The sequence below is a fragment of the Cucurbita pepo genome, chromosome 13 (assembly GCF_057944985.1).
Source record: "Cucurbita pepo subsp. pepo isolate OVF chromosome 13, ASM5794498v1, whole genome shotgun sequence".
Classification (NCBI taxonomy): Eukaryota; Viridiplantae; Streptophyta; class Magnoliopsida; order Cucurbitales; family Cucurbitaceae; genus Cucurbita; species Cucurbita pepo.
This window is the reverse complement of record NC_141810.1, coordinates 4,148,168-4,172,331: the sequence shown is the minus strand read 5'-3', so window position 1 is coordinate 4,172,331 and position 24,164 is coordinate 4,148,168. Positions and strand designations below refer to the sequence as shown.

General features: G+C 36.3%; 3 non-coding genes and 2 pseudogenes across 3 annotated transcripts; 3 read left to right on the top strand and 2 right to left on the bottom strand.

The window, feature by feature from the left end:
* The first annotated feature begins 3,172 nt into the window (after positions 1–3,172).
* TRNAF-AAA (transfer RNA phenylalanine (anticodon AAA)) lies at positions 3,173–3,245 on the top strand. The gene has a single exon. It is a non-coding gene; the product is annotated as a tRNA-Phe (tRNA).
* A 627-nt stretch (positions 3,246–3,872) lies between these two features.
* Positions 3,873–5,259, bottom strand: LOC147789674 (putative polygalacturonase; annotated as a pseudogene).
* A 7,225-nt stretch (positions 5,260–12,484) lies between these two features.
* TRNAF-AAA (transfer RNA phenylalanine (anticodon AAA)) lies at positions 12,485–12,556 on the top strand. The gene has a single exon. It is a non-coding gene; the product is annotated as a tRNA-Phe (tRNA).
* Positions 12,557–12,951: 395 nt separating this feature from the next.
* Positions 12,952–13,024, top strand: TRNAF-GAA (transfer RNA phenylalanine (anticodon GAA)). Its single transcript has one exon. It is a non-coding gene; the product is annotated as a tRNA-Phe (tRNA).
* Positions 13,025–13,123: 99 nt separating this feature from the next.
* Positions 13,124–14,598, bottom strand: LOC147789671 (putative polygalacturonase; annotated as a pseudogene).
* Positions 14,599–24,164: the final 9,566 nt, after the last annotated feature.

Sequence of the window (24,164 nt, the reverse complement as noted above, 5' to 3'; positions counted from 1 at the left end):
GTTGTATTATGATGTGATGATGTTATATGTAATGTAATGTAATGTAATTATGTTATATGATAATGTGATGATGTTATATGTAATGTAATTATGTTATATGATGATATCATGATGTTATATGATAATATGATGACGTGTGTGATGATGAGATGACGTTATATGATGATATGATGATGTTATATGATGATGTACATGATATGATGACATGATGATGATGATGCATGTTCCTCCTTTCCGTAACTCAAAATGAAATTCGATTCCCTAATTCAAGACCCAATCAGTAGACACCACATTCGGAGTCGAAGGGTTATCATATCAAGATTTAACGATTAGTTTTCATTACTCTACTAAATTCTTGAAACGAAACCTAGACGCAAGGATGTATAGCATTTTACAGAACCCCAACGATGCTTAGAATCAAGCAAATATAAAGAGGCTTGCTTTTTTTTTTCTTCATATGATGATGAGATGACTTAAGATGAAGTGCATGTATTAAATAAATGTCATGATACATTATGATGGTCTTTTTTAAGACACAACCCTAATTGATGTTAATGACGATGAACGTATGAAGGTCAATGCATGCATGTTACCTAGGGTAATGTGTGAATGATGTATAAGGTTGTGTCATAAGAATGATTTAAAGATGAAACTATAGGGACCTCATGCATACTGTGTGTTCATATACATCGGATTACTTTCCCATTTATGATGATGAGTACGGACACATACAATATGATGATGATGATGAGCATCATGTCTCGCATGATACTCGAAAGTTTGCTAACCTCCGGACATTCGGCTACGGACAACTAGCCTAACTATGATGGAACTAGGGGATGAGAATCGCATGGGGACTCATGCTCGCACGTGTGAGTTATATGTAAAGAAATACTACACATCCAATTTTTTCCGGACAGAAGGCCACCTCTATGATGGTTTTAACGATAGGTCCCAAATCATAAGTTGCATGTGTTTGCATTTCCTGACCCCAATAGTGGGGTAACTTACCGAGTATTTCTTAAAATACTCAAGTTGTGTGCTAATTCTATTTCAGATAAAGATAAGGCACCCCTGTACGGTTGACGACGATATCACATGTAAAGACCATGACACTTGCATATGATAAGTGGTATTTCATTTCTTAGATTTTAGATTAGTGTAGGGTGTTTTTACCTTTAATGTTTATTTTTTTTTAATATTTCGTTATGTTGTTTTAAATATGGTTTCGAACATGTAAGTCCATAACAATGTTTTATGATGAAGTTTTAAATGTTTATTTCCGCACAAGAGAGTATGTTATGATGACGGTAACAACTTTAGGTTAGTAGTAATATAGGGCTGTTACACTCCATCATATACCATAGGAAGACTTTTTAGCAGGGCACCTAACTTTCTCATGAGAGCTCACATTTTGCAAGGACCTGAATTCAAAAGAAATGTCGAAGTCCTGTTCATTACTTAAAAAAGATTGATGTCTTTCTCAACACACTACTTATCGAAACTACACTACAACACCAAAATGTTAGCACTTTGGCACATTTCTAGAGCTGGTTCATTTCTCGAATGGTGTTGGTAGTGTGTAGGTCTCGACATTCAAGGATTGAGAGCACATTAAGCCAAGAAGGAAAACAAATCAGGCTTGATCTTCATCACATCTTCCATTCAAACTCTTTGTAAACTTGCTGGAATTTCACCGTTTTACATGCTTTCAAGTACTAAACTTTCTTGTTTGCACACTTGTAAGCTAGCCCAACATCCAAAATGTCACAACGGTAGATTTTTATAAACCTAAAATCGTTACCGTATATGTAATGTAACCATTTTGTGCGGAAATAATCATTTGAAATATATTCATAAAACATTGTCATAGACTTAATGTTTAATAAAAAGTCTTTAAAACAAAACAATTGAAAATTAAAACACCAACAAAGCTTGATAACTCTTAATCATTTCCTCTATTTTCTTATTCTATCATGATTAGGATGTTGATTTCTATGTTGAAATCGGTTTGTATGGAGAGATAAGCCTTATAGGGGAGGCGGAAGAGTTTTATGCAGTTTAAGTATGTTTGCGGAGTGATTTTAGTTTATTAAAGAGTTGTCACTAATGATTTACATGTTTCCTTAGTTGGCCACTTTACATGCTTAGTTGTTCTCTTATTGTTCTCTTGATGGAAAGAAGAGGGGAGCAAGAAAATTATCTTTAATACTATAGTTCCATTGCGAGGATATTTAAACATAGTCGAAGGGTTATCAATAAATTTTTTTCCCCTCTTATAAAAGATTACAAAACTATTATGGAAGTAATCACCCTACATGACCGTTGAATGTGCTTTGTGGGTTTGCAAATAAGTTAAAATGAGCTAAAAGCCACCACAAAATTCAACAACCTGTCTATTTTATTAGTTCTAGCCAAAACTTCCTTAATTTTTCTAGCTGTTCTTCGTTGTTCGAGAACAATTGATACTCTCAATCAAATTATTTTAATTAGTTTAAGTTCACCCCATCCATTTGAATAAGACCAAAAACTCACTTCATTTCCAGCAAGGAAAGGAACAAAAAAAATAGGCTCTCTATCGAAACGACAATATACTTATTATTTACTATTTGTGATATTGTATATTTTCATGTATTCTTGTGAATTTTACACCATTTTTCTCTATACATTCACGAGTCATCAGTCACTACCATGCTACAACCTTACTTGAAAATCATTTGAAAATAGGGTAAGTACGAAAAAACTCGTTAACTCCCCTAGTGTGGTTCAACAAGCAAACCATCGTATAGTTTCATCAAACAAAATGAAAGAACCTTGGTGGTTGATTACTCATAACACATAGCATGTAATCTACTCACCTAGAATAGCTTTCAGCATCCAATGCACACAACGTGTAACCCTTACCACGTTTATAAATTTCATCAATCACCCATGTCACCAATGGTGGCTGGTTACCCGATACACAAAGGGTGTAACCTTTATCACATTTATTTCATTCAAAAATCATAACATGCACAAATGCGATACCAAAGTAATTATTTTCGTAATCAATAGGCATGACAACAAACAACAACATCCATATAACAATCCATATAATAACAATCAATCTAAGCCGCACAAGACATAACAACTCTAAACTTCGTTGGGCTTTATCACTTACCGTTCTCTTATGGTGGGGATAGCTCAGTTGGGAGAGCGTTAGACTAAAGATCTAAAGGTCACGTGTTTGATTCACGTTCACCGCATTTGAACCGGAGTCTTAATTAGACTATTTCATCTATTAATGAGTGAATATTTATTTGCGATTTAAACTTTGATAGAAAGTTACACATATTAATTTTGATTGTAATCAATTGTCAAGTTAAGTATAACTCAACTAATTAGCGGTGATTAAATAGAAGAGATAGCTCTACTTATGCATTTTTATTATGTTAAAATAGCGGGGATAGCTTAGTTGGGAGAGCGTTAGACTGAAGATTTGAAGGTGTTATGTGTTTGATCCATGTTCACCGCAATGGTGTCGAGAGTCCTAACTTGACTGTGCAATCTCGGGAATGTTTCATTTGTGAAATATTTCGTAATGATTTAAACTTTGTAGCGGGGATAATTCTACTTATGCATTTTTACATTAGCAAATAGCAGGGATAGCTCAGTTGGGAGAGCGTCAGACTGAAGATTTGAAGGTCACGTGTTTGATCCATGTTCACTATGGTAATCATACCATATAAAAACTTCATGGTGGATCCATACATATTTGGATATATAGGAATTGTTTTTATTCTCTCTTTTTCAATTTTAGATTATTATTTTGATGGTTTTGAGTTACAATTAGTTATTGTTTAGTGATATATTACAAATCTAGTTGAAATAGGTTAGTTTCAAATTTAAAAACTTCTCATTTTATCTATATGTTCATTAAATTTTTCATTATCATTTATTCCACAGAATTAAAAAAAAAAAAAAACAAAGTCTTTACGAGAAGGTAGGAATTTCAACCGAGCATGACTTCAACTGAACATTCTCAATCGGCAGCTGATCCTCGGGAAAGTCACATCCACCGCTTTTCGCTGCCTTAGCCAACGGAGCACATGGCGGTGGATCCACATCGCTACTAAATCCCTCAATGTTCGTACAGTTCCACTGCAACTTTTTAGGCGTCGCCGACAATCCAATCTTCACATTTGAAACACAAATATCCGTGAATGGATCTCCTGAAATCCCGGCAAAATTTGCCGACATATTAACATTCTCGGCCACCACGTCTCTGTAATTAATGTTCTTAATCAATGGCAATGCCGAGGGATCGAACTTGTCATCCGCATGCGATTTGTAGTCTCCAGTTATCCAAAAGACGTATTTCATCGTGGATAGAAACATTCTTCGAACGAAAATGTCCTTGACGAAACCGCCTAGTCCGCGAGCGGTTTTGATTCTGACGAAAGACTGTGTGTGATTGCTGTAACATTTTCGATCCTGACGTTGCGGATTCCGCCGGACATTTCGCTGCCAAGGGCAATACCTGCAGAATCTGGTGAGATGCAAGTGAGGCGGCGAATGACGAGGTCCTCGGTCGGCATTCCGAACTTGATACCGTATTGGTCCCATCCGCTCTTGATGGCGATGCAATCGTCACCGGAGACAATGTAGCAGTCTTCGATTCGAGTGTTGGAACAAGAATCTGATAAATTGAACGGAGATTTAGGGAGAGGGATTGAGGAAGAAAAGAACCCTAAGGTTTTAAAGGAGAAGAAGAAGGGAACCTGGATTGATTCCGTCGGTGTTGGGTACGGTGACTGGAGCCAAGATGGTGAGCCCTTGGATAATCACGTTTCTGCATTTTCACCCATATTATGATATATAATTAAAAATTCTTTTTGGTCGGGAGGAATTTGAATGACATACTTTTTTCAAAGCATAATCCTAAAATACAAGGATAATGGGACGGAAGCGAAATAGCCAAACCTGCTATAAATCGGATGGACGAACCAAGAAGGTGAGTTGATCAAAGTGAGATTCGAGATCTGGATTTGATCAGAGTACATGATCTCGATCACATATGGCCGTGTTACCTTGAGCTCCCCTTTCTTAAACTTTTCCCACCAAGAAGATCCCTGCCCGTCGATTGTACCGTTGTTATCTACACCATGTCACCGACCCAACTTTATTTTCTATAAAAGTTCTTTTTATGTTTTCAGTTACCTTAGTTCTTTTTTATTTAATTCTGATAGCACGGAAGCGTGTTATAATTTTGCAATCCATTTAAAAAAAATTAGAATGTTAAAAGGTAAGAAAAAATAATCACCCGTGATAACCACTCGGTGAGATTAGTTCCAAAGATGAGGCTGCTGTACCGTCCACCAGGAGCATCTCTTCCCCTCCCATAAGATGGGAGAACTTTCACGAGTGGCCATTCTGATTCATTCTGCACCATTAAATTAAATTATGAGGAACAAATCTAACTCATTTATTTTGGATTACAGATTAAAATTCAAATCACCACTCCGAAAGGTGTTAGGTTTATAAAAATAAAATACTCGATAGGTCGAACCTGGGATGCAAGAATTTTAGCTTCTTTATCGATAAAAAGTGTGAAATGGCTAGTCAGATTAAAACTTCCGGTCAGCCATTTTCCCGGCGGCACGACCAATTGAGCTCCGCCATCTGCCGCCATTGTGCTGAGATGTTCAATCGCTTTTCGGAACGCGTGAGTATTTGAAGTTACTCCGTCGCCGACGCCGCCAAACTCCGTTAACAACGCTGAGTGTTTCCGACAATTGATCGCCTGAAATTCCAGGGAGTTCGAACTTAGACGCGGATTCATAGCGTCCACGGTGGCTAAGCTCACCAATGCCAGTACGATCACGACCGAGATTCTCGCTGCTGTAACCTACCGAAAAAAATCAAAGATGATTCAATCTCTTTTTGTTGGTTACATTTTCGAATTTGATCGAGAATAGTAAGGATCCACGGGAAAAAAAGTTCTTCAATAAACCATTCGGGGTTTTGAACAAAAACCCACAATCATTTGAAGTGATTCCAAACAAAAACCAATGAAAGTAGAAGAACAAGCGAGGCCTACAAGATCAATGGAAAGAAAACAAAGAAAAAGAAAATGAAATTCAAAGAGAAAGAAGAAGAAATATTATATTGAGTTTTGTGGGTTTTGGAGGAAGATCCATGATGAATTTTGTTTGCGAGTTTATGATTTTTAGATTGGGGGACAAAGGATTTTATAGGATAATTTAGGAATAAAAAATAGGAAAGAGATTTATTACTATTATTGTTATTATTTCAAGGGTTAAATTTTGGGTTGTAAATGAAATGGTTGGATTTACATAGAATATTAGCACAACCAGACTGTTTAGAAAAATATAACCTGTAGTGGGAACTTTTTAAATTTGGCATCTTGTTTTTGTTGTTTGTTTTTTAAAAATTATTTTATGTGTATTAGAGTGTTAAAATAGTTACTCCAAGAACCACGTCATCTAAATGGGTATTTAAAAACAAATTATCAATTAATTTTTATTAAATTACTCGAACAACTCGAATCAACCGTAAGGTGAATATTTTAATATTAGATTAGGCGAATTCATTATTTGATAAGGATTTATTGGATTGAAAAAGTTTACCATCTAAAAAATTAAATTAGGTCTAAAACATGTTGAATCCAAAGTAATTGTTTGTTTAGTTTTAAATGATATTTCTATATTGATTTGATTGACTTTTAATCCGATCATATATTTTTTCACTAATTGCAGCACATGAGTTGAGTTGAATATACGCTCAAATCTCTTCAAACATGGTAAGTATAACTCCATTTCTTCTTTTATATTTCTTCTTTATTAAGAATTTTTCTCAATAAAAAATGAATAATGTATCGATCCATTGCTAAAGTTTAAAACATGAAAAATAAAAAATCAAAATAAAATTGTAATAAACTACTTATAAAATAACTAGACTATTTAATTGGAAGTCTATTAGCTAATATAGAAATTAACTATTTTTTTTATCGATAAATAATTATGGTTGAGTGGATCTTTAAAATTTTTCGGCAAATCTTGTTTAATAAAAGAATATAGAATGAATATATGGTAAATTTTGCACATTTAAAAATAAAAATGTTGAAAATTATAAAAATGTATAAATATGTGCTATATACAAATACATAATATAATACACACACACACACACATATATATATATATATATATATGTGTGTGTGTGTCTATCTGTTTGTTTATGTATATGTATAGGTATGTATGTATTTATGCATGTATATATGTATTTATTATATGTGTGTAAGTGTGTGTTGCGTGATACATACATGTATATGCACATGATGAGGCACGACAATATAGTGATCCATGCATGTCATGGTGAGGCACGACCCACGTTTGAGCGACACTGATGCCCTGTAGATGGTATGGTTTTGATCCTATCTGGGTGCATACATACCAAAGAATAGATGACAATTCTAAAGTAGGACTATAACATCATGTCGCACTCGTTTCTCTCATCTCATAATGTATCTATATGATCTCTCGACCACCCAAATACTAGTCTATGAAACAAAGGCCTTATGGCAGCACTGAATCATCACCACACATGATACCATATATGGTCTAGGAATATTATGGTTCTTGATAAGAATCACGGTGTTCCAAATGTTCCAACTAGACCTATTACAGAATCCAAGGCTAACAAGAGTCAACAAGTATTCATTCTTCATCTACAAAATTAGATAGGCTCGGTTCAACAATCATTTCATGTGTTACAAGCTGATTCGGTTGAGGAAGGACCATTTGGAGCTTCAGAAGTGAATATTTGCACGGTTGAAGTAGCGGATGAAGTTGCTATAAATTGCGATTTATTATTTTTAATTTTATAATTTTTGTAATGCGCAAAAGGGTGGAAGTTATGGGTCAAATTGACTTCTTCTTTTGTGGATATTTAAGGGGATCGGGATAAATGTTAGTGGCATTTGAAGAATTGAAAGTTTCTTTTGTGGGAAGACTTAAATACCAACAAATTATTATGCAAAAGGCAGATTTCGGATGAATGAAATTTTGATCTGAAATTGAGACTTTTACCCTTAGAAATTCGAGCATCATCTTTGCCATTTCTAAGTTTCATGCAATTCTTGTGGTAGATTTGCATCTGAGCCATTCAATCAAGCATTCATCAAGTTCTATTGTGGACTGACTTAATTTAAAACAAGATTCCAAATCTTGCTTCTATATCTTTTATCTTAAGAGGGTAATCTAATTCTAGCCTTATCTCTTGATTGATCCGAATTTTGTATAAGTTGGCGTTGATTTCTTTGATTCAAGGGTTCTTGCTTCAACAAAAGCTTGGATCATCGGGCTGAGGATTAGGGTTGTCTTATCAGGAAGATTACCTAAAGAGAAGAGGGCCACCGAACGGAATAGAAAACCAAAAAGGAAGAAGAACCCTAATTCAGCAGCTGTTGATAGGAGAAGGAAAAGGAAACCAAGAAGGATAGATTAAGGCAAAGAGGTGGATGAGAGAGAGAGCTCAAAGTAGGGGGACTTCCATCGAAGGACAGAAACAAAGCTTGATAACTCTTAATCAGTTTCTCTCTTTTCTTATTCTCTCACGATTAAGATGTTGATTCCTACGTTGAAATCATTTTGTATGGAGAGCTAAGCCTTACAGGGGAGGTGGAAGAGTTTTATGTAGTTTAAGTATGTTGACGGTGTAATTTTATTTTATTAAAGAGTTGTTACTAATGATTTACATGTTTGCTTAGTTGGCCACTTTACATGCATAGTTGTTCTCTTATTGTTCTCTTGTTCGAAAGAAGAGTGGAGAAGGGAATTATCTTTAATACTCTAGTTCCATTGCGAGGATACATGAACGTAGTTGAAGGGTTATAAATAATTTTTTAGCCCTGTTATTAGAAATTACAAAATTATTATTGAAGTAATTGTTAGAATCGCACAACAACACATATCCTCGATCAAGACGAACACAAAGAACAGGAGAGAGAAAATTCAAGGAGGAATGTTGGCTAAAGGTTTTATTGATGACTTTTCAGGTATGTACACCAAAACAGAATACAGAGAATGAATAAAAGTACATCTTGAAAGCATTGCTTGATGGGGTATATATCGTTTCAGTTTACTAAATAAAGCTTTACTAAATCTTTACGAAATATCTACCATATATATCTCTACCGGATCTTTACGAAATATCTACCGTATATATCTCTACCAGATCTTTAGTAAATATTTACTGTAAATGGGCATCAGGCTCCATATCTAAACAATCTCCCACTTGTAGACCGATCCAGCCAACTAAGAATTTCATTCTCAATCTTCACTACACCATACCAATTGAGGCTTTGCACAACCTCAACCTTCCAACGTCAACACATTTTGTCAACATGTTTGCTGGATTATTTACACCCTCTATCTTCTCCAAACACATCACCATCTTCCATTGACCTCCGAGTCAAATGGTATCGCCTTCTGTGTTTTGTCTTTGAATGATAGACCTCGGGTTCCTCACCAACTGCTTGTCACTCTGACTATGTACCTGAAGAATCTTCTTGCACTGCTTCTTGCGTAATTCTTCTAGATAGTCTGTCATCCATATCATCTCATTTCCAGCTTCAGCTATTTCCGCGTACTCAGCTTCAGTAGATGAAAGAGCAACGCATTTCTGAGGCCTAGACATCCTATCATCCATGGCTTTCTCCCACTTGGTTGTATCCTCCAACTGTAGGTCGTCATCAAGGGACTCTTTTTCTCCTTCGTCAGTCACGACAAATAATGTAATGAAGGTGAATATCTATCTGGTGCTCTGATAGCTTTGGGTGATCTCCTCAACACCTGCTCAGGTGTAACTTGCTCTACGTCTGGTTCTTCAGTAACGGTCTTAGGAGTTTCACGAGCTTCTGCTCTAACATCATTGGGTGAGTTTTCCTGCGACTCAAGCTCAACTCCCACTTGCTTCATGGTCTCAAAGTTTATCTTTTCTTTGACCTCGTACAGGACTTTTTCATCAAAGGTTACGTCCCAATGTCTTAGGATTTTCCTATTCTTGTCGTCCCAAAATTTGTACCCGAACATGTCAGAGTCATAGCCTGTGAAGTAGCACTTCACAGCCTTAGCATCAAGCTTGTCTCTTTTCTCTGGATTGACGTGAACATACGCAGTACAACCAAAAGTTCTCAAGTGAGAGTACGTGAGTTCCTTCCGGCAACTTGAACTTCAAGGGTACTGACGGTCCTCTATTCATCAAGTAGGCTGCATTATTTACAGCATCGGCCCAGAATGTCTTTGGCAATCCAGAATGAATCCTCATGCTTCTTGCCCGCTCATTCAATGTTCTGTTCATTCTTTCTGCAACACCATTTTTTCTTGCCTTACCAGGAACTGTCCTCATTAATCTAATTCCCTCCGCTGCACAAAATGTTATAAACTCTGACTTGTCGTACTCTCCTCCACTGTCAGACCTCAATTATTTGATCTTCAAGCCGGTGTGATTTTCAACTTCAGCCTTCCACTTCTAGAAGGTGACAAACACATTTGACTTTGTGTTTCAGGAAATAAACCCATACCTTCCTGCTGAAATCTCGATGAAGGTGACCTAGAACTTTGATCCGCCAAGTGATGAAACTGGAGATGGTCCCCAATCGTCTGCATGGACCATTTCCAATCGTACTTTCTTTGATTCTCTGGCAGCCTTTGAGAAGCTAACTCGTTTCTGTTTCACATAACGCATCTCTCAGAAAGACCTATGTCAACATACTTTAGGCCTTCTAAAACTTCATTTGCAACCAGCATCTTCATTCCTTTGACGCTCATATGTCCAAGTTTATTATGCCATAGACTTGAACTTGAAGCACTCCAGCAACCGCAACCATTTTCATACTCCCTGTAGTGGTGTATAAGGTTCTAGATTTTGTGCCATGTGCTACCACCATAGCACCCTTCACAATCTTCCACGAACTCTTCCCAAACTTTGATGCATAACCTATGCTATCCAACTGACCAATACATATCAGGTTCTTCTTGAGACCAGAAATATATCTGACATCCTTTAATGTCTACCGAAGGCAAAAGAAAACCAAGAAGGAAGAAGAATCCTAATTCAGCAGCCGTTGATAGGAGAAGGAAAAGAGAAGGATAGACTAAGGCAAAGAGGTGGATGAGAGAGCTCAAAGGAGGGGGACTTCCATTGAAGGACACCAACAAAGCTTGATAACTCTTAATCATTTCCTCTCTTTTCTTATTCTATCATGATTAGGATGTTGATTTCTATGTTGAAATCGGTTTGTATGGAGAGATAAGCCTTATAGGGGAGGCGGAAGAGTTTTATGCAGTTTAAGTATGTTTGCGGTGTGATTTTAGTTTATTAAAGAGTTGTTACTAATGATTTACATGTTTGCTTAGTTGGCCACTTTACATGCTTAGTTGTTCTCTTATTGTTCTCTTGATCGAAAGAAGAGGGGAGCAAGGAAATTATCTTTAATACTTTAGTTCCATTGCGAGGATATTTAAACATAGTCGAAGGGTTATGAATAAATTTTTTAGCCCTGTTATGAGAGATTACAAAACTATTATGGAAGTAATCACCCTACATGACCCTTGAAAGTGCGCCGTGGGTTTGCAAATCAATTAAAATGAGCTAAAAGCCACCACAAAATTCAACAACCTGTCTATTTTATCAGTTCTAGCCAAAGCTTCCTTAACTGTTCTCCGTCGTTTGAGAACAATTGATACTCTCATTCAAATTTTTTTAATTAGTTTAAGTTCACCCCCATCCATTTGAATAAGACCAAAAACTCACTTAATTTCCAGCAACGAAAGGAACAAAAAAATAGGCTCTCTATCGAAACGACAATATACTTGTTATTTACTATTTGTGATATTGTATATTTACATGTATTCTTGTGAATTTTACACCATTTTTCTCTATACATTCACGAGTCATCAGTCACTCCCATGCTACAACCTTACTCGAAAATCATTTGAAAATAGGGTAAGTACGAAAAAACTCATTAACTCCCCTAGTGTGGTTAGACAAGCAAACCATCGTATAGTTTCATCAATCAAAATGAAGGGACCTTGGTGGTTGATTACTCATAACACATAGCATGTAATCTACTCACCTAGAATAGCTTTCAGCATCCAATGCTTGGTGACCAATAGTGGTTGGCTACACTATACACACAATGTGTAACCCTTACCACGTTTATAAATTTCATCAATCACCCATGTGACCAATGGTGGCTGGTTACCCGATACACAAAGGATGTAACCCTTATCACATTTATTTCATTAAAAAATCATAACATGCACAAATGCGACACCAAAGTAATTATTTTCGTAATCAATAGGCATGACAACAAACAACAACATCCATATAACAATCCATATAATAACAATCAATCTAAGCCGCACAAGACATAACAACTCTAAACTTCGTTGGGCTTTGTCACTTACCGTTCTCTTATGGTGGGGATAGCTCAGTTGGGAGAGCGTTAGACTAAAGATCTAAAGGTCACGTGTTTGATTCACGTTCACCTCATTTGAACCGGTGTCTTAATTAGACTATTTCATCAATTAATGAGTGAATATTTATTTGCGATTTAAACTTTGATAGAAAGTTACACATATTAATTTTGATTGTAATCAATTGTCAAGTTAAGCATAACTCAACTAATTAGCGGTGATTAAATAGAAGAGATAGCTCTACTTATGCATTTTTATTATGTTAAAATAGCGGGGATAGCTTAGTTGGGAGAGCGTTAGACTGAAGATTTGAAGGTGTTATGTGTTTGATCCATGTTCACCGCAATGGTGTCGAGAGTCCTAACTTGACTGTGCAATCTAGGGAATGTTTCATTTGTGAAATATTTCGTAATGATTTAAACTTTGTAGCGGGGATAACTCTACTTATGCATTTTTACATTAGCAAATAGCGGGGATAGCTCCGTTGGGAGAGCGTCAGACTGAAGATTTGAAGGTCACGTGTTCGATCCACGTTCACCGCAATGGTCTATAAAGAGGCATAACTTGATTATGATACGAAATATAAGGTGTCTTAAATCATACCATATAAAAACTTCATGGTGGATCCATACATATTTGGATATAAGAAGTTTTATTCTCTTTTTTTTTTTCAATTTTAGAGTATTATTTTGATGGTTTTGAGTTACAATTAGTTATTGTTTAGTGATATATTACAAATCTAGTTGAAATAGGTTAGTTTCAAATTTAAAAACTTCTCAATTTATCTATATGTTCATTAAATTTTTCATTATCATTTATTCCATAGAATTAAAAAAAAAAAAAAAAAAAAACAAAGTCTTTACGGGAAGGTAGGAATTTCAACCGAGCATGACTTCAACTGAACATTCTCAATCGGCAGCTGATCCTCGGGAAAGTCACATCCACCGCTTTTCGCTGCCTTAGCCAGCGGAGCACATGGCGGCGGATCCACATCGCTACTAAATCCCTCAATGTTCGTACAGTTCTACTGCAACTTTTTAGGCGTCGCCGACAATCCAATCTTCACATTTGAAACACAAATATCCGTGAATGGATCTCCTGAAATCCCTGCCAAATTAGCCGACATATTAACATTCTCGGCCACCACGTCTCTGTAATTAATGTTCTTAATCAATGGCAATGCCGAGGGATCGAACTTGTCATCCGCATGCGATTTGTAGTCTCCAGTTATCCAGAAGACGTATTTCATCGTGGATAGAAACATTCTTCGGACGAAAATGTCCTTGACGAAACCGCAGACTGTGTGTTGATTGCTGTAACGTTTTCGATCCTGACGTTGCGGATTCCGCCGGACATCTCGCTGCCAAGGGCAATACCTGCAGAATCTGGTGAGATGCAAGTGAGGCGGCGAATGACGAGGTCCTCGGTCGGCATTCCGAACTTGATACCGTATTGGTCCCATCCGCTCTTGATGGCGATGCAATCGTCACCGGAGACAATGTAGCAGTCTTCGATTCGAGTGTTGGAACAAGAATCTGATAAATTGAACGGAGATTTAGGGAGAGGGATTGAGGAAGAAAATAACCCTAAGGTTTTAAAGGAGAAGAAGAAGGGAACCTGGATTGATTCCGTCGGTGTTGGGTACGGTGACTGGAGCCAAGATGGTGAGCCCTTGGATAATCACGTTTCTGCATTTTCACCCATATTATGATATATAATTAAAAATTCTTTTTGGTCGGGAGGAATTTGAATGACATACTTTTTTCAAAGCATAATCCTAAAATACAAGGATAATGGGACGGAAGCGAAATAGCCAAACCTGCTATAAATCGGATGGACGAACCAAGAAGGTGAGTTGATCAAAGTGAGATTCGAGATCTGGATTTGATCAGAGTACATGATCTCGATCACATATGGCCGTGTTACCTTGAGCTCCCCTTTCTTAAACTTTTCCCACCAAGAAGATCCTTGCCCGTCGATTGTACCGTTGTTACCTACACCATGTCACCGACCCAACTTTATTTTCTATAAAAGTTCTTTTTATGTTTTCAGTTACCTTAGTTCTTTTTTATTTAATTCTGATAGCACGGAAGCGTGTTATAATTTTGCAATCCATTTAAAAAAAATTAGAATGTTAAAAGGTAAGAAAAAATAATCACCCGTGATAACCACTCGGTGAGATTAGTTCCAAAGATGAGGCTGCTGTACCGTCCACCAGGAGCATCTCTTCCCCTCCCATAAGATGGGAGAACTTTCACGAGTGGCCATTCTGATTCATTCTGCACCATTAAATTAAATTATGAGGAACAAATCTAACTCATTTATTTTGGATTACAGATTAAAATTCAAATCACCACTCCGAAAGGTGTTAGGTTTATAAAAATAAAATACTCGATAGGTCGAACCTGGGATGCAAGAATTTTAGCTTCTTTATCGATAAAAAGTGTGAAATGGCTAGTCAGATTAAAACTTCCGGTCAGCCATTTTCCCGGCGGCACGACCAATTGAGCTCCGCCATCTGCCGCCATTGTGCTGAGATGTTCAATCGCTTTTCGGAACGCGTGAGTATTTGAAGTTACTCCGTCGCCGACGCCGCCAAACTCCGTTAACAACGCTGAGTGTTTCCGACAATTGATCGCCTGAAATTCCAGGGAGTTCGAACTTAGACGCGGATTCATAGCGTCCACGGTGGCTAAGCTCACCAATGCCAGTACGATCACGACCGAGATTCTCGCTGCTGTAACCTACCGAAAAAAATCAAAGATGATTCAATCTCTTTTTGTTGGTTACATTTTCGAATTTGATCGAGAATAGTAAGGATCCACGGGAAAAAAAGTTCTTCAATAAACCATTCGGGGTTTTGAACAAAAACCCACAATCATTTGAAGTGATTCCAAACAAAAACCAATGAAAGTAGAAGAACAAGCGAGGCCTACAAGATCAATGGAAAGAAAACAAAGAAAAAGAAAATGAAATTCAAAGAGAAAGAAGAAGAAATATTATATTGAGTTTTGTGGGTTTTGGAGGAAGATCCATGATGAATTTTGTTTGCGAGTTTATGATTTTTAGATTGGGGGACAAAGGATTTTATAGGATAATTTAGGAATAAAAAATAGGAAAGAGATTTATTACTATTATTGTTATTATTTCAAGGGTTAAATTTTGGGTTGTAAATGAAATGGTTGGATTTACATAGAATATTAGCACAACCAGACTGTTTAGAAAAATATAACCTGTAGTGGGAACTTTTTAAATTTGGCATCTTGTTTTTGTTGTTTGTTTTTTAAAAATTATTTTATGTGTATTAGAGTGTTAAAATAGTTACTCCAAGAACCACGTCATCTAAATGGGTATTTAAAAACAAATTATCAATTAATTTTTATTAAATTACTCGAACAACTCGAATCAACCGTAAGGTGAATATTTTAATATTAGATTAGGCGAATTCATTATTTGATAAGGATTTATTGGATTGAAAAAGTTTACCATCTAAAAAATTAAATTAGGTCTAAAACATGTTGAATCCAAAGTAATTGTTTGTTTAGTTTTAAATGATATTTCTATATTGATTTGATTGACTTTTAATCCGATCATATATTTTTTCACTAATTGCAGCACATGAGTTGAGTTGAATATACGCTCAAATCTCTTCAAACATGGTAAGTATAACTCCATTTCTTCTTTTATATTTCTTCTTTATTAAGAATTTTTCTCAATAAAAAATGAATAATGTATCGATCCATTGCTAAAGTTTAAAACATGAAAAATAAAAAATCAAAATAAAATTGTAATAAACTACTTATAAAATAACTAGACTATTTAATTGGAAGTCTATTAGCTAATATAGAAATTAACTATTTTTTTTATCGATAAATAATTATGGTTGAGTGGATCTTTAAAATTTTTCGGCAAATCTTGTTTAATAAAAGAATATAGAATGAATATATGGTAAATTTTGCACATTTAAAAATAAAAATGTTGAAAATTATAAAAATGTATAAATATGTGCTATATACAAATACATAATATAATACACACACACACACACATATATATATATATATATATGTGTGTGTGTGTCTATCTGTTTGTTTATGTATATGTATAGGTATGTATGTATTTATGCATGTATATATGTATTTATTATATGTGTGTAAGTGTGTGTTGCGTGATACATACATGTATATGCACATGATGAGGCACGACAATATAGTGATCCATGCATGTCATGGTGAGGCACGACCCACGTTTGAGCGACACTGATGCCCTGTAGATGGTATGGTTTTGATCCTATCTGGGTGCATACATACCAAAGAATAGATGACAATTCTAAAGTAGGACTATAACATCATGTCGCACTCGTTTCTCTCATCTCATAATGTATCTATATGATCTCTCGACCACCCAAAGACTAGTCTATGAAACAAAGGCCTTATGGCAGCACTGAATCATCACCACACATGATACCATATATGGTCTAGGAATATTATGGTTCTTGATAAGAATCACGGTGTTCCAAATGTTCCAACTAGACCTATTACAGAATCCAAGGCTAACAAGAGTCAACAAGTATTCATTCTTCATCTACAAAATTAGATAGGCTCGGTTCAACAATCATTTCATGTGTTACAAGCTGATTCGGTTGAGGAAGGACCATTTGGAGCTTCAGAAGTGAATATTTGCACAGTTGAAGTAGCGGATGAAGTTGCTATAAATTGCGATTTATTATTTTTAATTTTATAATTTTTGTAATGCGCAAAAGGGTGGAAGTTATGGGTCAAATTGACTTCTTCTTTTGTGGATATTTAAGGGGATCGGGATAAATGTTAGTGGCATTTGAAGAATTGAAAGTTTCTTTTGTGGGAAGACTTAAATACCAACAAATTATTATGCAAAAGGCAGATTTCGGATGAATGAAATTTTGATCTGAAATTGAGACTTTTACCCTTAGAAATTCGAGCATCATCTTTGCCATTTCTAAGTTTCATGCAATTCTTGTGGTAGATTTGCATCTGAGCCATTCAATCAAGCATTCATCAAGTTCTATTGTGGACTGACTTAATTTAAAACAAGATTCCAAATCTTGCTTCTATATCTTTTATCTTAAGAGGGTAATCTAATTCTAGCCTTATCTCTTGATTGATCCGAATTTTGTATAAGTTGGCGTTGATTTCTTTGATTCAAGGGTTCTTGCTTCAACAAAAGCTTGGATCATCGGGCTGAGGATTAGGGTTGTCTTATCAGGAAGATTACCTAAAGAGAAGAGGGCCACCGAACGGAATAGAAAACCAAAAAGGAAGAAGAACCCTAATTCAGCAGCTGTTGATAGGAGAAGGAAAAGGAAACCAAGAAGGATAGATTAAGGCAAAGAGGTGGATGAGAGAGAGAGCTCAAAGTAGGGGGACTTCCATCGAAGGACAGAAACAAAGCTTGATAACTCTTAATCAGTTTCTCTCTTTTCTTATTCTCTCACGATTAAGATGTTGATTCCTACGTTGAAATCATTTTGTATGGAGAGCTAAGCCTTACAGGGGAGGTGGAAGAGTTTTATGTAGTTTAAGTATGTTGACGGTGTAATTTTATTTTATTAAAGAGTTGTTACTAATGATTTACATGTTTGCTTAGTTGGCCACTTTACATGCATAGTTGTTCTCTTATTGTTCTCTTGTTCGAAAGAAGAGTGGAGAAGGGAATTATCTTTAATACTCTAGTTCCATTGCGAGGATACATGAACGTAGTTGAAGGGTTATAAATAATTTTTTAGCCCTGTTATTAGAAATTACAAAATTATTATTGAAGTAATTGTTAGAATCGCACAACAACACATATCCTCGATCAAGACGAACACAAAGAACAGGAGAGAGAAAATTCAAGGAGGAATGTTGGCTAAAGGTTTTATTGATGACTTTTCAGGTATGTACACCAAAACAGAATACAGAGAATGAATAAAAGTACATCTTGAAAGCATTGCTTGATGGGGTATATATCGTTTCAGTTTACTAAATAAAGCTTTACTAAATCTTTACGAAATATCTACCATATATATCTCTACCGGATCTTTACGAAATATCTACCGTATATATCTCTACCAGATCTTTAGTAAATATTTACTGTAAATGGGCATCAGGCTCCATATCTAAACAATCTCCCACTTGTAGACCGATCCAGCCAACTAAGAATTTCATTCTCAATCTTCACTACACCATACCAATTGAGGCTTTGCACAACCTCAACCTTCCAACGTCAACACATTTTGTCAACATGTTTGCTGGATTCTTTACACCCTCTATCTTCTCCAAACACATCACCATCTTCCACTGACCTCCGAGTGAAATGGTATCGCCTTCTGTGTTTTGTCTTTGAATGATAGACCGGGTTCCTCACCAACTACTTGTCACTCTAACTATCTACCTGAAGAATCTTCTTGCACTGCTTCTTGCGTAATTCTTCTAGATAGTCTGTCATCCATATCATCTCATTTCCAGCTTCAGCTATTTCCGCGTACTCAGCTTCAGTAGATGAAAGAGCAACGCATTTATGAGGCCTAGACATCCTATCATCCATGGCTTTTTCCCACTTGGTTGTATCCTCTAACTGTAGGTCGTCATCAAGGGACTCTGGTTCTCCTTCGTCAGCCACGAGAAATAATGTAATGAAGGTGAATATCTATCTGGTGCTCTTATAGCTTTGGGTGATCTCCTCAACACCTGCTCAGGTGTAACTTGCTCTACGTCTGGTTCTTCAGTAACGGTCTTAGGAGTTTCACGAGCTTCTGCTCTAACATCATTGGGAGAGTTTTCCTGCGACTCAAGCTCAACTCCCACTTGCTTCATGGTCTCAAAGTTTTTCTTCTCTTTGTCCTCGTACAAGACTTTTTCATCAAAGGTTACATCACAATGTATTAGGATTTTCCTATTCTTGTCGTCCCAAAATTTGTACCCGAACATGTCAGAGTCATAGCCTATGAAGTAGCACTTCACAGCCTTAGCATCAAGCTTGTCTCTTTTCTATGGATTGACGTGAACATACGCAGTACAACCAAAAGTTCTCAAGTGAGAGTACGTGAGTTTCTTCCGGCAACTTGAACTTCAAGGGTACTGACGGTCCTCTATTCATCAAGTAGGCTGCATTATTTACAGCATCGGCCCAAAATGTCTTTGGCAATCCAGAATGAATCCTCATGCTTCTTGCCCGCTCATTCAATGTTCTGTTCATTCTTTCTGCAACACCATTTTTTCTTGCCTTACTAGGAACTGTCCTCATTAATCTAATTCCCTCCGCTGCACAAAATGTTATAAACTCTGACTCGTCGTATTCTCCTCCACTGTCAGACCTCAATCATTTGATCTTCAAGCCGGTGTGATTTTCAACTTCAGCCTTCCACTTCTAGAAGGTGACAAACACATTTGACTTTGTGTTTCAGGAAATAAACCCATACCTTCCTGCTGAAATCTTGATGAAGGTGACCTAGAACTTTGATCCGCCAAGTGATGAAACTGGAGATGGTTCCCAAACGTCTGCATGGACCATTTCCAATCGTACTTTCTTTGATTCTCTGGCAGCCTTTTGAGAAGCTAACTCGTTTCTGTTTCACATAACGCATCTCTCAGAAAGACCTATGTCAATAGACTTGAGGCCTTCTAAAACTCCATTTGCAACCAGCATCTTCATTCCTTTGACGCTCATATGTCCAAGTTTATTATGCCATAGACTTGAACTTGAAGTACTCCAGCAACCGCAACCATTTTCATACACCCTGTAGTGGTGTATATGGTTCTAGATTTTGTGCCATGTGCTACCACCATAGCACCCTTCACAATCTTCCACGAACTCTTCCCAAACTTTGTTGCATAACCTATGCTATCCAACTGACCAATACATATCAGGTTCTTCTTGAGACCAGAAATATATCTGACATCCTTTAATGTCCACCGAAGGCAAAAGAAAACCAAGAAGGAAGAAGAATCCTAATTCAGCAGCTGTTGATAGGAGAAGGAAAAGAAAACCGAGAAGGATAGACTAAGGCAAAGAGGTGGATTAGAGAGCTCAAAGGAGGGGGACTTCCATTGAAGGACACCAACAAAGCTTGATAACTCTTAATCATTTCCTCTCTTTTCTTATTCTATCATGATTAGGATGTTGATTTCTATGTTGAAGTCGGTTTGCATGGAGAGATAAGCCTTATAGGGGAGGCGGAAGAGTTTTATGCAGTTTAAGTATGTTTGCGGTGATATTTTAGTTTATTAAAGAGTTGTTACTAATGATTTACATGTTTGCTTAGCTGGCCACTTTACATGCTTAGTTGTTCTCTCCTGTTCCAATTCCTGAGTGTTATCTCGCCGTCCGCAAGCATTCTCCAGGAGCTAGTTTCCTGGTAAAAAGGACAAATATGATTAGTGGCTCATGAATTTAGTATCAAAGTTGAGTTATCATACTCTACTAAACATATTTCTACAACTAGTAAATCATATTTACATTGTTGTGTCTCTTCGGCTTTCTTCTCTGCAAGGTATTTTGGGCAGTTTCTCTTCCAGTGCATGTTTTCGTTGCAATTGAAACATTTTCCTTTATCTGCTTTTTGAACCTTGTGTTTGCGGTCAGTAGGAATCTTATTTTTCCCCTTACCCTTCTTCTTTTATCAAAACATTTTTAGAAGTTGAAGGACCAGACTTATTTTTGGAGGACGATCCTCGTAGTAATTTCTTAGAGACAACAACGTTTGCTTCTCCTGTTTGTCCCTTGCTTTTTAAGAGGGACTGATAAGTCTGTAGCTCATTGAGAAGAGCAATCAAGTTATATTCTATCTTGTTCATCATTGCATTTGTGCGAAACTAGAAGAAGCTCTTCGGAAGAGACTCCATGGTAAAATTGACTTGACTCTTCTCATTAATGACAACTCCTTTTACTTCTGCCACATTGAAATGGACCATCATGTCCAGGGCATGTTCTCTAACTGAGGCACCTTCTTTCATACGACAGTTATAAATGTATTTTATGGCGTCATGTCTAAGGGAGAAAGACGGTTGTCCAAACATCCCTTTTAGGGATTCCATAATCTCTTTAGCTGTACCCATAACATCGTGTTTCTTAGCCAAAACATCAGATATGCTGGCTAAAATGTACACTTGGGTTTTGTCATTTTCCTTTGTCCATCTGTCATATGCATCCTGAACTGTTCGGTTTGCATTTGAGCTGGGGTTTGGAGGACGTTCCTCAGTTAAAACAAACCTTAAATCATCAATTACAAGTATTGTGTTTAGGTTTGATTTCCAAGTTGTAATTGTCCCCGTCTAATTTCTCAGAAGCGAGTAATTGTACTATTGAGTTTGTCATGCTGTGATTTAAAGAAAATTCTATTAGTGATTTGACTTAATCCTATTTAATCCAATCAAGTTTAGCAAATGTAATAATGTACCCAAAAGATATTAATTTGCAACGATACTTTAGTGAGTCAGAGTAACTACTACCGAGGGGCAATCAATCACTCCTTTACTAAACCAAGACATTCTTGACTGGAACACTAATCCTAGAATAACTCTTTATTCCTATAGTGTTTTAATTATCGCTACTTTGGTCAAGAATATACTAACTCTTAATAATTTTTCGTAAGTGTGACCTGCCATTTTCAGACCTCAGAGGTCGGCACCAACAATGCTATCGATAAAAAAGCCAAAGTTGGGAATGGACCTAAGAAATCCTATCTATTTTGGAGTTTGCGTTGTTCCATCTCCCATGTTACGACCCTCCGAATGGGTAGTTGCTCTAGGGTAACATGCAGGCAGAACATGGGAATCTCACGGTGTAACCTAGTGGTGGAGACCATAGGATGTGTTGATATACTTCCTTCTACTTACTATAAATACTCTCTATTCACCTTTTATTGACTCATGCAAATATCTTCTTAATGGAGGCCGCTCCCAGGGCGTCACGAGGCCGAGCATGAATTTCACGATGTGAATTTTCAAGAGAGCGTGGAAAAGAAAACGATGTATCTCATATACCTTTTTCCTCCCACTAAGTATTTTAGATGGTTGGGTATACTCATTACTTAGGTATATTCTGACTAATAAATATAACCTAAGTCTAGGTGATTTTTCCAAAAACTTACATCACTCAAGCATGCTCATAAAACTGGGCTAACTAAGCTCAAATACTGGCCCGATTTCCAGGTAGCAGGTGTTCCATAAACCATCAACTTATGTACAAACAGCCTTAGACAAGATCGTGCTGAGTGAGCTTTCTTGTAACTGCAATTTTACAAGATATCGACCTATTTTAACTATTTAAAATTGATCGTGCTTTGTTCTTAACACTAAGTGAGCATGCACTTATCTGTATTATAGATTTTAACATCTATCTCATTTTATGACGTTGAAAATAACCTATAATATGCATCTAACATGCTTCATATAACAATTATATAATCATCTATTCCATGCAATAATATAACAATTTATATCTATCACTCATGGAACCCTAAACATGCATACTATACATTATAACACTTACAACATACTTGTAATGCATGAAACATGCTTAGCCTATGGTGGGATTTTAAATTTATATGGCATACTTTATGCATATATATTTTCTATTTAATTAAAACATACCTTCACAATGCATAATTAATTAAGCACACTAAAGTGGATGAGTTTTGACATTTTAAAGCAAGCAGTTAACTAAATTATTACATTAATAATTTGAAATTAACGTGATCCACTCCCTCGAGCCTGCCGGGGGTGTTTTTCTTTCTTCTTCTTCGATTCAGCTTGCCATCATTTCCATAAAAATTACAGACCTTTCTTCATGAAAGCTCATACACATTAGGCCAAATATAATAATTGTATCAAATGGAAGCGTAAAAAAAATGCCAAAACCATAAACATCCACTTTAGCATCCACAATTTTTCATTCATGAAATGGTACCCACCTTGCTCAACCACTTTAGCATCCACAATTTTTCATTCATGAAATGGTACCCACCTTGCTCAAAATAATGTAAATAAAGGCCTAAAACTTGCTCTGATACCAATTGATGGTGTTGTTATAACACATGCAGAAGCAATTTGGATCTTAGGCACTCTAAGTACATCAATTATAGTAAATTAACTAGCATGTTCATAAGTATTAAAACTCAAGGAGTTTGAGTACTAACCTTTTGTAGTTCAAATTCCTTTTTCCTCACGAACCAGTTTCGAACCACCACTAGTGTCTTCCCTATTATTCTTCGACCTTAGAATGGGATTGTGGAATCCGGTGAGTGACTAAACTTGGAAGGGATTTAGTATATGTAAAGAGAGAATTTGTGAGGGACTTTCTCAAAAGATTTTTTTTTCTAAGAGGAAGTTTACATGTACCTTAATCACTCTATTTATAGAGTCACATTTGCATGTGCATGCAAATTTGAGATTACCAAATTTTGACACTCAAAATTTCACCCCAATTTGTGGGGTTTATTTGGCAAACATGAGTGTTTGGTTAAACCTAATTTTCACACTCAAAATTCCGTTTAAATTTGTGGGGGGTTTATTTGGCAAACATGCAACTTTCGTTAAACCTAATTTTGACACTCAAAATTCCATTAACTCAAACATGAATTTATCCATTTAAGTGGTGGACTCAATTTTGACTTTCTCCATTTTAATTCAACAATAATTTAAATAATTAATTTCAAATTAAAGT